Below are 12,531 nucleotides of genomic sequence, written 5' to 3'. Positions count from 1 at the left end.
TCAGCGTGTTTCGGTCGGAACCCCCCCGCTGAGTTGGTGAAAAAGCCACACGCTACCCTCCACCCGAGGGTTGCTTTTGGGACTCTGGCCGCTAGGCCACGCTACCCTCCACCCGAGGGTTGCTTTTGGGACTCCAGCCGCTAGGCCACGCTACCCTCCACCCGAGGGTTGCTTTTGGGACTCCAGCCGCTAGGCCACGCTACCCTCCACCCGAGGGTTGCTTTTGGGACTCCGGCCGCTAGGCCGCGCTACCCTCCACCCGAGGGTTGCTTTTGGGACTCCGGCCGCTAGGCCGCGCTACCCTCCACCTGAGGGTTGCTTTTGGGACTCCGGCCGCTAGGCTGCGCTACCCTCCACCCGAGGGTTGCTTTTGGGACTCCAGCCGCTAGGCCGCGCTACCCTCCACCCGAGGGTTGCTCCCGGGACTCTGCTCAATAGGCCCTACCGCCCGGTAGCCAAGGGCTGTGTTCCAGACTCCTGCCGTTAGGCCGCGTCCCCTTGAGGAAAAGGGGACGTCATAGACTTTGGCCGCTAGGCCATACTGCCCTGGACCGAAGGGCTATTTGACAGACGGTGGCGGATAGTCCACGTTGCTCGCAACCTTAGGGGCGTGGCCCGTCACACCCCCATAGAGTAAGTTACACTCCCTTACAGTGGCGGATTTGGAGTTAGCGGGGCCCCGTGCTCAGCTCGTTTTTGGGGGCCCCCCTTGGGACCCAGTCAAGAAAAAGAACATTCTCTCTTATCTCCCTCCCCTGCCACCGTTTTTCATTCTTTTTTTCTTCATCCTCCTCCTATAAATAGGAAGTAAATGAAAATAAAGTGAGGTACCTTGATTGTTTCTATAGTCTAATTTATTTTTCCACAGACCACTTGAAAATCACTGAGGGTCTCAGCGGACCACTTAATGATCTTTCCAAATATTGTTTGTACCATTAGCTAACTATTGTAAAACGCTTTGGATACAAGCATTTTATAAAAAAATGTAAAAATACATTGGGGTGAGGGGTCTGGCCAGGACTTAGGGTGCAGAAGGGAGTTCAGAGTTGGGGCAGGGGGTTGGGCTGTGGAGTGCTTACTTGGGACAGTTCCCGTTTTGTGCAAGGGGTGTTGGTGGGGATGTGGGGGGTGCAGAAGTCAGGGTGGGCAGGGGGCTGGGGATGTGGGGCGGGGTGCAAGAGTCAGGGAGGGCAGGGGGCTGGGGATGTGGGGGGCAAGGGGTGAGAGTGTGTGAGGGGGTGCAGAAGTCAGAGAGGGCAGGTGGGGGGTTGCAGGAGTCAGGGCTGGGAATGTGTGAGGGGGGTGCAGAAGTCAGGGAGGGCAGGTGGCTGGTGTGGGGCCCAAAACTGGACACAGTACTCCAGATGAGACCTCACCAATGTCGAATAGAGGGGAATGATCATGTCCCTCGATCGGCTGGCAATGCTCCTACTTATACAGCCCAAAATGCCGTTAGCCTTCTTGGCAACAAGGGCACACTGTTGACTCATATGTTGGCATACACTGGGATTTTTGTCAGCAGAGCAATGTTGGCTGGGTGTGAGTGTTTTTTTCACAGCCCTGACTGACATAGCTTCACTGACCAAACTCTGTAGTGTAGATCTGGCCTTAGAAAGACTCCCTTCCACTCACTGAGGGCTACACAGTGATCTGAACAAGGGTCGTGGGTAAGATGTCCCCTCTCTAGGAAACCTTGTGACTCAGACATACTTGGGAATCATTCCTCCTTGTTCCCGGGTTGCTGGTGGTTTGTATCAGTAATAAATTACTATTTCACCTATCCTTGGTATTATATCAACTATTCTGGCTAGTGAGTAGGGGGCTGGAGCCAAAGCTTTTTTGAGGGGAAAAAAAAAAAGGCTTTTCAACTAAATGGAAATTTTCACCACAAAAATTGATTTCAATTGCAATATTCCTTTTTTGTCAAAAAACTGAAAAGAAAAAAACATTTTTTTCATTTTTTATGAGAACCCCAAATATTTTGAAGAAAATGTTGATGGAAATGGAAACTTCATAAGAAGAAAAAAGTTTCCCCAATCAGCTCCTTGTGAGCTTGTTTGTGACTGACATTTTGAGGCCCCAAAAAGAAGTCTCTGCCCTGAAGAGTCTACAACCTGCTAGACATAGAGGGGACGTGACACTCTGCAAAGCCCAGAAGAGAGAGTTGGCTTGGAAAGGTACTGATTTTTCAGTTTACTTATTTACATTACACTCACTCTTGATGGAGGTTACAAAAGAAACAAGGTTCTAGGAGTGATACTTTGCAGTCCTTTTAGGTGAAAGGACCTGTCTAGGTATAATGTTGATATTAATATTGGTATTTGTTAGAGAGCAAGGTAATTACGCTAAAGGGAAGTGAAGAAAGCGAGCAAAAACACCATGACAGCTAGTGACAATCTCATAGAACTCAGCAGAGCTTCACAGCTCTGACCATGGTCTGCTGCAGGAGTGCCCCGGTAGCAGCATCCTGCCCTTCGTTTATTACATTTGGCTTCAGGAGTATCACAGTGACATTTCACAAGTCCTCCCTTTAAGAATAAAGGCCCTAATCCTACAATCAGATCTATGAGGACAGGCCATTTTGGACTCTTGTTGACTTTAATGGGACTCTGCATACACAAAAGGGTCCACCCACAAGGATTGATTGAAGGATTGGGGCCTAATTTTGTATAGTCCATTGCAGGAATTTGCACTGAGTTCAAGAATTGGATATGATCAGCATATAAAATTAAATGATGCACATTTTTGAACTGTAGAATCAATATATTCTCTGTTGTAGTTACACAACTCAGCACCTCATCACTCATATATCATCAAAAAGGAATCATTTTAAATTGTGAATCTTTCTCAAAATGTCATTTGAGAGTATATTATCTAAAAAAGAATTGGCATTTATCTTTCTGTATGATATTTAAAAAAAAAGTGCCATGACCTACAGTTTTTCTCAAAGGCTCTTTTTGCAAGAAGCATTTGCTTTCATTAAGACCTTATTGCTAGGATCCATTGTTTCTAGAAAGCCATGACCCTTATTGACTTTACTGCTTCAGTCTGATTGATTTTTTAAAATCAAAATGTCTTACAGTTAATATGGTGATTAACGATAAAGTGGATACCTAATAATTTGTTAGCACAATGCCCCACATGCATGGAGTGGGCAATTAAAAATGTGGTAATGGAGCTAGGTGCCGTTATAATCCATAAAAAAGTGTTAGACGTGTTCTTAAACTACTTTAATAATGAAGTGAATAGTGGAAAAATAGAAAAATCTTGTCTGAGAATAAAAGTGGGCTTTGAAAAGAAGCATGAGATATAACAATAATGCTACATAGATAAAAGTTTATGGTCACAAAGAAATATTCAGTAGTTACCTGCTCCTACAGGATGCTAAATTAAGGATGCTGTAAGATCAGGCCAAATGTCTTCATTCTTATTTCTTGTTTTTATTGCAGTAGTAGCCACTAGAGGCCTCAGCCAGGTGGTTAATCACCATACAAACATAGAATAATGTTTCTCTCCAAGGAGCTTGCAATCTAAGGTCCCAATCCTACAAAAACAAAACAAAACTTATGCATCCGCTTAACTTTACATATGCGAGTAGTCCCATTGAAATCAACATAACTACCCATAATGTATGAAATTAAGCACTCGTGTAAGCCGTTACTGGACTGGTGCCAAAATCATTGAAGCCAATAGTTACACCCATATTTAACTAGCATGAGGGAGATCAGAATCCGCCCTCTACTCTCTTAGATTTTAATGTGATACCATAAACATTCTGAATGGTTTAACAAACACTGAGGAAGCTTCCATTATTTTTAAACAAGGCTTATTACCCTAATAGGCCTGATCCTGCACGCTCTTCTCATGCAGCTTCCACTGAAGTCAATGGCAGTATGACACACAGAGGGTTTACAGGATCAGGCCCAGTATAGTTTCTAAGTTAAGTGTCATCTCAACATAGTGAATAATTAGTGGGCTATATCAGACTTCAAAAGCACTTTTTTTGCTACCTTTGTATGGAAATTGCTGTAGCAATGGGCTTCATCACTAACATATGCTGTGGCACAATCAGAGTGAATTATTGCAGATGACTCTGTAACATTCTATCTGATATGATGCTTCAAGGGCTTCAATTAGTACATAATGGCATCATTAAACACTTGCTGATGTTAAATCAAGTCAGTGCGTCAACTCAGTCATTCATTCTGTCTATAATTGCCTGCCAGTTCATTGATTTTTAGGCTAAAGTTTCTACTACTTCTTACCTCTGTTGTGTCCATACCACAGTGAGTTTGCTGCACCATCTTACTCTTGTCAAAGGGAAGCACAGAAGTAGATACTTGGATATGTACGGAACAGCAGTTACAGCTGAACAAATGACCATGGGATTTAATGTTAAATGAGCTTAATTAGGGATCCTCCATGTGTTAATTTAAATTCTTAATTAAGGTGACTACAGTGTAATGGAAAAAAGTCTTCGAGAATTAAGAAAGTCAAGTGATTGTACTGTTGCAACATTTTGAGATTCTGGTTTTTAAAGGCACCATCTTCTGAATACAGACTCATGGAGGACAAAGTGAGTCAGGAGATTACTTATTTGGATCTCCCCACAATGTTCACAGGTTTAACTCCATTGAATTTAGTTTTGCAAATCCCGATTTACATCATGTAGGTGCGATTGCAATTAGCCACTGGCAAGTGAAATCTGTATTGTGTTGCTAGTTTCAGTTTGGCATAGGTTAGTTGTTGTTATCTGATGGATGTTTATTCCCCCATGTGATAAGAGTAAGGAATCAAATATCCACAAACGAAACATCATATTTGCTGGAGTTCAGAGCAGAGAGGCCAAGGATTTACAAGGCATGGACAATAAGCCACCATCTCACTGCCTCTGGTGATCCTTCTAGATCATGTTCGATGCCTTCTGGAAGAACTGTGTGGGGCAGCGTGCAGTGTTGTAGAGCATCAGAATCGGTCCTAAAGACCCATTCTCAGTTAACATCCTGACTCCCCTTGTTCCCCACAGATCTGTATTCAGAAGGATGTCCAGTGCTGTACTTGTTATGTACCTAGAGAGAAGACTTCAGCTCTCAGAAATGTCAGGTCAACAACTTTTAAAGCAGCTTCCCAAAATGTTTAAAAATTAAATAGGTATTTATTTTATCACATTATAATTAGAGTCATTAGTGTGTCTTGTGATTTAGGCACTGGAGTGGGTCTGAGGCGATATAAGGGAAAATGCCCAGCTCAGCCAGGGGCTTTCTGAGTGACCTTCGGGAAGTCACCTAGTCACTCTAAGCCTCAGTTTCCCATCTGTAAAATGGAGATAATACTTCCCTTCTCCCATCCTCTTGTCTATGTGGAGGATAACTCTTTGAGACTGTCTCTTGCCATGAATATGTACATTGAAGAGCACAGAGGAACTCCAATCTTAGTTGGGGGTCTGTAGGCATTAATGTAATACAAATAATAGTATACCATTTGGAACCTAATTTTGCCATGCAGTATATTAGGTTACCCTGAAAGATGTATTAATTAACTCCTGTACATATAAAAAATATTTAAAAGCTCAACACATACTGATTTTAAACTAGCAATATCCACATATTGAGGCATAGGAATTCAGAGTAACATTTCATATAGGCAGATATCTCCAAAATACAATATACTGGTAATCTTTTATTTTCTTTGTGCTTTCATGGAAAACCTGATCTCTCCAGCACCTCCATACTACATGGAGTATGTTATAAAAGCATGTACTTGCATCTGCTTTGGAAGATGAGACTAGTCACATATCCCTATAGACTTACACTGCTACACATGTGATACCTAATGCTATACATTTGTTCCAGTGATGACACCATCCAAAGTGAGTGCATTGCTGCTCAATGTTACATATAATTTAAAAAATATAAAAAGTTCTACCCAGAAAGGCAGCATTGAGGACAGCCTAGACTAAGTATTCTAACACCTCAGATTTCCTCCTATTGCCCCGCCATTAAATTGTTCATTTAAATTATGTGAACTAAAGTTAATATTTAAAACATGGTTCTTTGAAGAAGCAAATATAACTAACTGCCTGTGTATAATGAGAGAGCAATATGTGGAGCCAACTGACCCTGTTTCTTCAATCACGAGTCTGGAATTTTACATTTTTGAGGGTCACTATTGAGTCAAAAACTTTTTGGGGGTCTCCTAGCTCAGCATATGACTCCCATATTTGAATGTTCTCTAGGGAGCCTGATCCAAGATACCACTGATGACCCAGGGACTGGGACTAATTAAAATAAAATAGCAAACAAATGAAAACTGGCAACACCTAACCATTCTGGGTATGGCACCACTCAGCACTATGGGTGAAATCCTGCTCCCATTGACATCAATAGGAATTTTGCCATTGACTTCAGTGGGGCCAGGATTTCCCATCCTATAACCTTACAGATCCATCAACAACGGCCAGATTTCCAAGAAAGATAATACACTGAACAATACCACTAGGAGAAAGAAATGAATAGAGAGTTTGAGAACTGACCCGTAGTCAAACATGAAGCAAAGCTGCACTATTTGAGACAGATCAATGCATATAAGACACCCAGGAGAGAGGAGGGTCAAGAATTGGTATGCAGCTAATAGCCACTAAGGAGGAAGAGATTCTGTATGCTATTGCTAAGAAATAAACAACTCTTTGGAGACCAGAATTTGACACCTAGGAGCAAAATAAAGTAGATTTATCCAAGTACAAAGGTCTGACAAATATGTGTTCACACTAAATCGAAATGTATGTTGCTGAGTGGAAAAAACTGTATCTTTGCAATGCGTGGTGGAGTGAAACATTGGCAGTGATGTAGCCTAAAATGTATGGGTGAAATATACTGACAGGCTAGTGAAAGCAGAACAAGTATCAGGTTTTGATTACCATCTGGCTTTCTGTCCTGTGTTCTCACTGTAGTTTTACCAACTGTTTTCTTTTTTAAAAATTGTATAATATTTAGCAAACTAATTACTTTTCAATCTGCCACTTTCCTATTCCTTCTCTAGCCATAGAACCAAAGGAGTTAGAGTAAAATTCACCCCTGTGCACAAGGCCCACACTAGGTCTGTGAACCGGTTAAGTCCAGTTTTAACTCTAAAAACTGTGCTTAAGTCAGACTTCAGTGATGGATTGTGCTGGCCTCCTCAAGGGATGAATTTCACCTTTCTGCCTTGTCTACACACAAACATTAAACTCCTTTAACTATACTACTGCAACTATACAAAAGTGGTTACACCAGAAAAGCTTATTCCTGTACAGGAAGAGAAATAAACTAGACCAGTATAAGGTACCTTTATACCAGTGTAACTGTGTCCATAGTTGGGGTTCTTCTGGTATCAACAATTTTGGTAAAAAAATCCACACGCCTAACCAAAGGAGATCAGGCCTCAGTTTATTCTGCAGTTACTGCTCATGCTCTGCTCTCCTAGCCTCACCGACACCCATACAAACTAACCAAGCTCAGAAGCAGCTTCATTTTAAATGTAACTTTGTATCTACTGTTCTTATTGTGCTAAGACTCCCATAAGCTCTGAATATTCTCCTCCATCAAGCCAGCCTTACACTTTCTTGTCAGTAACAAGGCCGGTCTTCAAATATAGATTCAGCTCCGCTTTATATTTCTGTGTTCTTTATATTTTAAATTTGACACACTTTGCCTCGTGCCTCCTTCACCCCTATCAAAACCTACTTGCTTTATTGTCCCACTAAGCTCTCAGAAAGCATGTAGGTTCTCTTTTCATTTACACCTCTCAGCATCTGCTTTCTCATTATGTTTTTCTTAGTAAAGTTTCTCAAACTTGAATTTAACTAAAATAGCAATTTTCATCTGTGAAAGCTGCAGTTTGGTTTGTGAAGCCATTGCCTCTGGTACTAGTTCTTGAGCCTTAAATAGTCCCTAAGAGCAGCCATATTGTGATCCTTCGCTGAGTGCACAAATAGGACAGGAGTGGGGAAGTGGGTATGGCTCCTTACATGTCAACAGCAAAACTCTCCAGGGTGCAGAATTGAACTCCAATGGACCTATAGATAAACAGATTTTAAAGCCAGAAGAGCCTTTTATGGGGATCTAGTCTGACCTCCTGCATAACACAGGCCATAGACCCTCACCTAATAATTTCTGCATCAAACCCATAAAACAACTCCCATGATGCTTAACTACTTTTATTGTCACCCTATGTCTGCAGTTAAGACCCAGTAGAAAAACTAACAGCCAGATGGCTAAATTTTTGGCCTGGCCTTCCCTGGGATTCTGTTTTTGCAAATAACTTTTGGAAATCTGGTCCTTATATTAATATTAATATATTAATGACAAATATTAATGAAAAATATTAATTAAACAGTGTGATTTGGACACAACTCTGGTACCATGGACCTTGTTGGAGCAGCAGAGAGGACATTTTACAGCTATTAAACCAAGATGTTCACAAAGCTACATGCATTTTTCCTTAGGTAATTCAATGGGATAAAGTTGGGAAATGTACTAATGGGTATCACAGCTAGCTGGCAATATGCATTGAATTGCAGCACTTCACACCGTACAAGGACAAAATTCTCTCTCAATATTTTGAAAAGAGCAACAGACCAGTGTCCCCCCTGTAATTACTGTTTGACAAAGAACATTGTGTTTGTCAATTTAATGACTTTCAGCTTTTCAGGCAGATGTAAACAGATCATATCACTCCCAAATTGCACCTGGAATAAAAATATTATCAACTGAACTTATGGAAAAACAAAACACATCCCACTGTATTGCAACAAAACAATCCAGGTTTTCATCTCTCTACCCTCCTCTGTCATCTGATAACACATTTCTATCTATAAACTGGAGAAACACCCAATACCCATAACACTATGGGTGGATGAGATGATGGTTTAGGGAGGAGGGATTTAGATTTATTAGGAACTGGGGAAGCTTTTGGGAGAGGGGGAGCCTATACAGGAAGGATGGGCTCCACCTAAACCAAAATGGAACCAGATTGCTGGCGCTTAAAATTAAAAAGGTTGTAGAACAGTTTTTAAACTAAGGGCTGGGGCAAGGCCGAGAGGTGCGGAGGAGCATTTGGTTTGGACATCCCTTAGGGGAGGTTCTATAAATGGAGATTCCCTATGTCCTAATAAGGAGGAGAGGATGGAAAATGATAAAATACAGGGAGGATCTGATGAGAAACAGTCAAATGAAAAAAAGTCCCATTCAATTATGTCATGCAATAGGGGACAGCCAAATAATGACAAGTTTTTAAAATGCTTATATACCAATGCTAGAAGTCTAAATAATAAGATGGGTGAACTAGAGTCATAGAATCATAGAATCATAGAATATCAGGGTTGGAAGGGACCTCAGGAGGTCATCTAGTCCAACCCCCTGCTCAAAGCAGGACCAATTCCCAACTAAATCATCCCAGCCAGGGCTTTGTCAAGCCAGGCCTTAAAAACCTCCAAGGAAGGAGATTCCACCGCCTCCCTAGGTAACGCATTCCAGTGCTTCACCACCCTCCTAGTGAAATAGTGTTTACTAATATCCAACCTAGACCTCCCCCACTGCAACTTGAGACCATTGCTCCTTGTTCTGTTATCTTCCACCACTGAGAACAGCCGAGCTCCATCCTCTTTGGAACCCCCCTTCAGGTAGTTGAAAGCAGCTATCAAATCCCCCCTCATTCTTCTCTTCTGCAGACTAAACAATCCCAGTTCCCTCAGCCTCTCCTCATAAGTCATGTGCTCCAGACCCCTAATCATTTTTGTAGCCCTCTGCTGGACTCTTTCCAATTTTTCCACATCCTTCTTGTAGTGTGGGGCCCAAAACTGGACACAGTACTCCAGATGAGGCCTCACCAATGCCAAATAGAGGGGAATGATCACGTCCCTCGATTTGTTGGCAATGCTTTTACTTACACAGCCCAAAATGCCGTTACCCTTCTTGGCAACAAGGGCACACTGTCGACTCATATCCAGCTTCACGTCCACTGTAACCCCATGTCCTTTTCTGCAGAACTGCTGCCTAGCCATTCGGTCCCTAGTCTGTAGCAGTGCATGGGATTCTTCTGTCCTAAGTGCAGGACTCTGTACTTGTCCTTGTTGAACCTCATCAGATTTCTTTTGGCCCAATCCTCTAATTTGTCCCTCTGTATGCTATCCCTACACTCCGGCGTATGTACCACTCCTCCCAGTTTAGTGTCATCTGCAAACTTGCTGAGGATGCAGTCCACGCCATCCTCCAGATCATTAATGAAGATTTTGAACAAAACCAGCCCCAGGACCGACCCTTGGGGCACTCTGCTTGAAACCGGCTGCCAACTAGACATGGAGCCATTGATCACTACCCGTTGAGCCCTGCGATCTAGCCAGCTTTCTATCCACCTTACAGTCCATTCATCAGCCCATACTTCTTTAACTTGGTGGCAAGAATACTGTGGGAGACCGTATCAAAAGCTTTGCTAAAGTCAAGGAATAACACATCCACTGCTTTCCCCTCATCCACAGAGCCAGTTATCTCATCATAGAAGGCAATTAGGTTAGTCAGGCACAACTTCCCCTTGGTGAATCCATGCTGACTGTTCCTGATCACTTTCCTCTCCTCTAAGTGTTTCATAATTGATTCCTTGAGGACCTGCTCCATGATTTTTCCAGGGACTAAGGTGAGGCTGACTGGCCTGTAGTTCCCCGGATCCTCCTTCTTCCCTTTTTTAAAGATGGGCACTACATTAGCCTTTTTCCAGTCATCCGGGACCTCCCCCGATGGCCATGAGTTTTCAAAGATGATGGCCAATGGCTCCGCAATCACATCCGCCAACTCCTTTAGCACCCTCAGATGCAGCGCATCCGGCCCCATGGATTTGTGCTCATCCAGTTTTTCTAAATAGTCCCGAACCACTTCTTTCTCCACGGAGGGCTAGTCACCTCCTCTCCATACTGTGCTGCCCAGTCCAGCAGTCTGGGAGCTGACCTTGTTTGTGAAGACAGAGGCAAAAAAATCATTGAGTATGATCTGTCACTAGGTTGCCTCCCTCATTCAGTAAGGGGCCCACACTTTCCTTGACTTTCTTCTTGTTGCTAACATACCTGAAGAAACCCTTCTTGTTACTCTTAACATCTCTTGCTAGCTGCAATTCCAAGTGCGATTTGGTCTTCCTGATTTCACTCTTGCATGCCTGAGCAATATTTTTATACTCCTCCCTGGTCATTTGTCCAATCTTCCACTTCTTGTAAGCTTCTTTTGTGCGTTTAAGGTCAGCAAGGATTTCACTATTAAACCAAGCTGGTCGCCTGCCATATTTACTATTCTTTCTACACATCGGGATGGTTTGTTCCTGCAACTGCAATAAGGATTCTTTAAAATACAGCCAGCTCTCCTGGACCCCTTTGCCCTTCATGTTATTCTCCCAGGGGATCCTGCCCATCTGTTCCCTGAGGGAGTCAAAGTCTGCTTTTCTGAAGTCCAGGGTCTGTATTCTGCTGCTCTCCTTTCTTCCTTGTGTCAGGATCCTGAACTCGACCATCTCATGGTCACTGCCTCCCAGGTTCCCATCCACTTTTGCTTCCTCTACTAATTCTTCCCTGTTTGTGAGCAGCAGGTCAAGAAAAGCTCTGCCCCTAGTTGGTTCCTCCAGCACTTGCACCAGGAAATTGTTCCCTACACTTTCCAAAAACTTCCTGGATTGTCTGTGCACCGCTGTATTGCTCTCCCAGCAGCTATCAGGGTGATTAAAGTGCCTAGTATTAAATGAGGATATTGATATAATAGGCAACACAGAAACCTGGTGGAATGAGGATAATCAATGGGACACAGTAATACCAGGGTACAAAATATATTGGAAGGAGAGAACAGGTTGTGCTGGTGGGGAAGTGGCACTATATGTGAAAGAAAGCGTAGAATCAAATGAAATAAAAATCTTAAATGAACTAAATTGTACTATCGAATCTCTATGGATAGTAATTCCATGCTTGAAAAATAAGAATATAGCAGTAGGGTTATATTATAGACCATCTGACCAGGATGGTGTTAGTGATTCTGAAATGCTCAGGGAGATTAGAGAGGCTATTACAATAAAAAACTCAATAATAATAATGGGGAATTTCAACTATCCCCATATTAACTGGGTACATATCACCTCAGGAAGGGATGCTGAGATAAAGTTTCTTGACACCTTAAATGACTGCTTCTTGGAGCAGCTAGTCCTGGAACCCACAAGAGGAGAGGCAATTCTTGATTTAGTCCTAAGTGGAGCAGAGGATCAGGTCAAAGAGGTGAATATAGCTGGACCGCTTGGTAACAGTGACCATAATATAATTAAATTTAACATCCCTGTGGTGGGGAAAATTCCACAGCAGCCCAACACTGTAGCATTTCAATTCAGAAAAGGGAACTACACAAAAATGAGGAGGTTAGTGAAACAGAAATTAAAAGGTACAGTACCAAAAGTAAAATCCCTTGTGACAGACCCAGACCAGTGGGGTACAGGAGTCTGATAGAGGACAAATATACTGGTCACTGGATGAGT

This window comes from Terrapene carolina, unplaced genomic scaffold, assembly GCF_002925995.2.
Source record: "Terrapene carolina triunguis isolate 2854851 unplaced genomic scaffold, T_m_triunguis-2.0 Scaffold132, whole genome shotgun sequence".
Taxonomy (NCBI): Eukaryota; Metazoa; Chordata; order Testudines; family Emydidae; genus Terrapene; species Terrapene triunguis.
Note: the sequence above shows the minus strand (reverse complement) of the source record.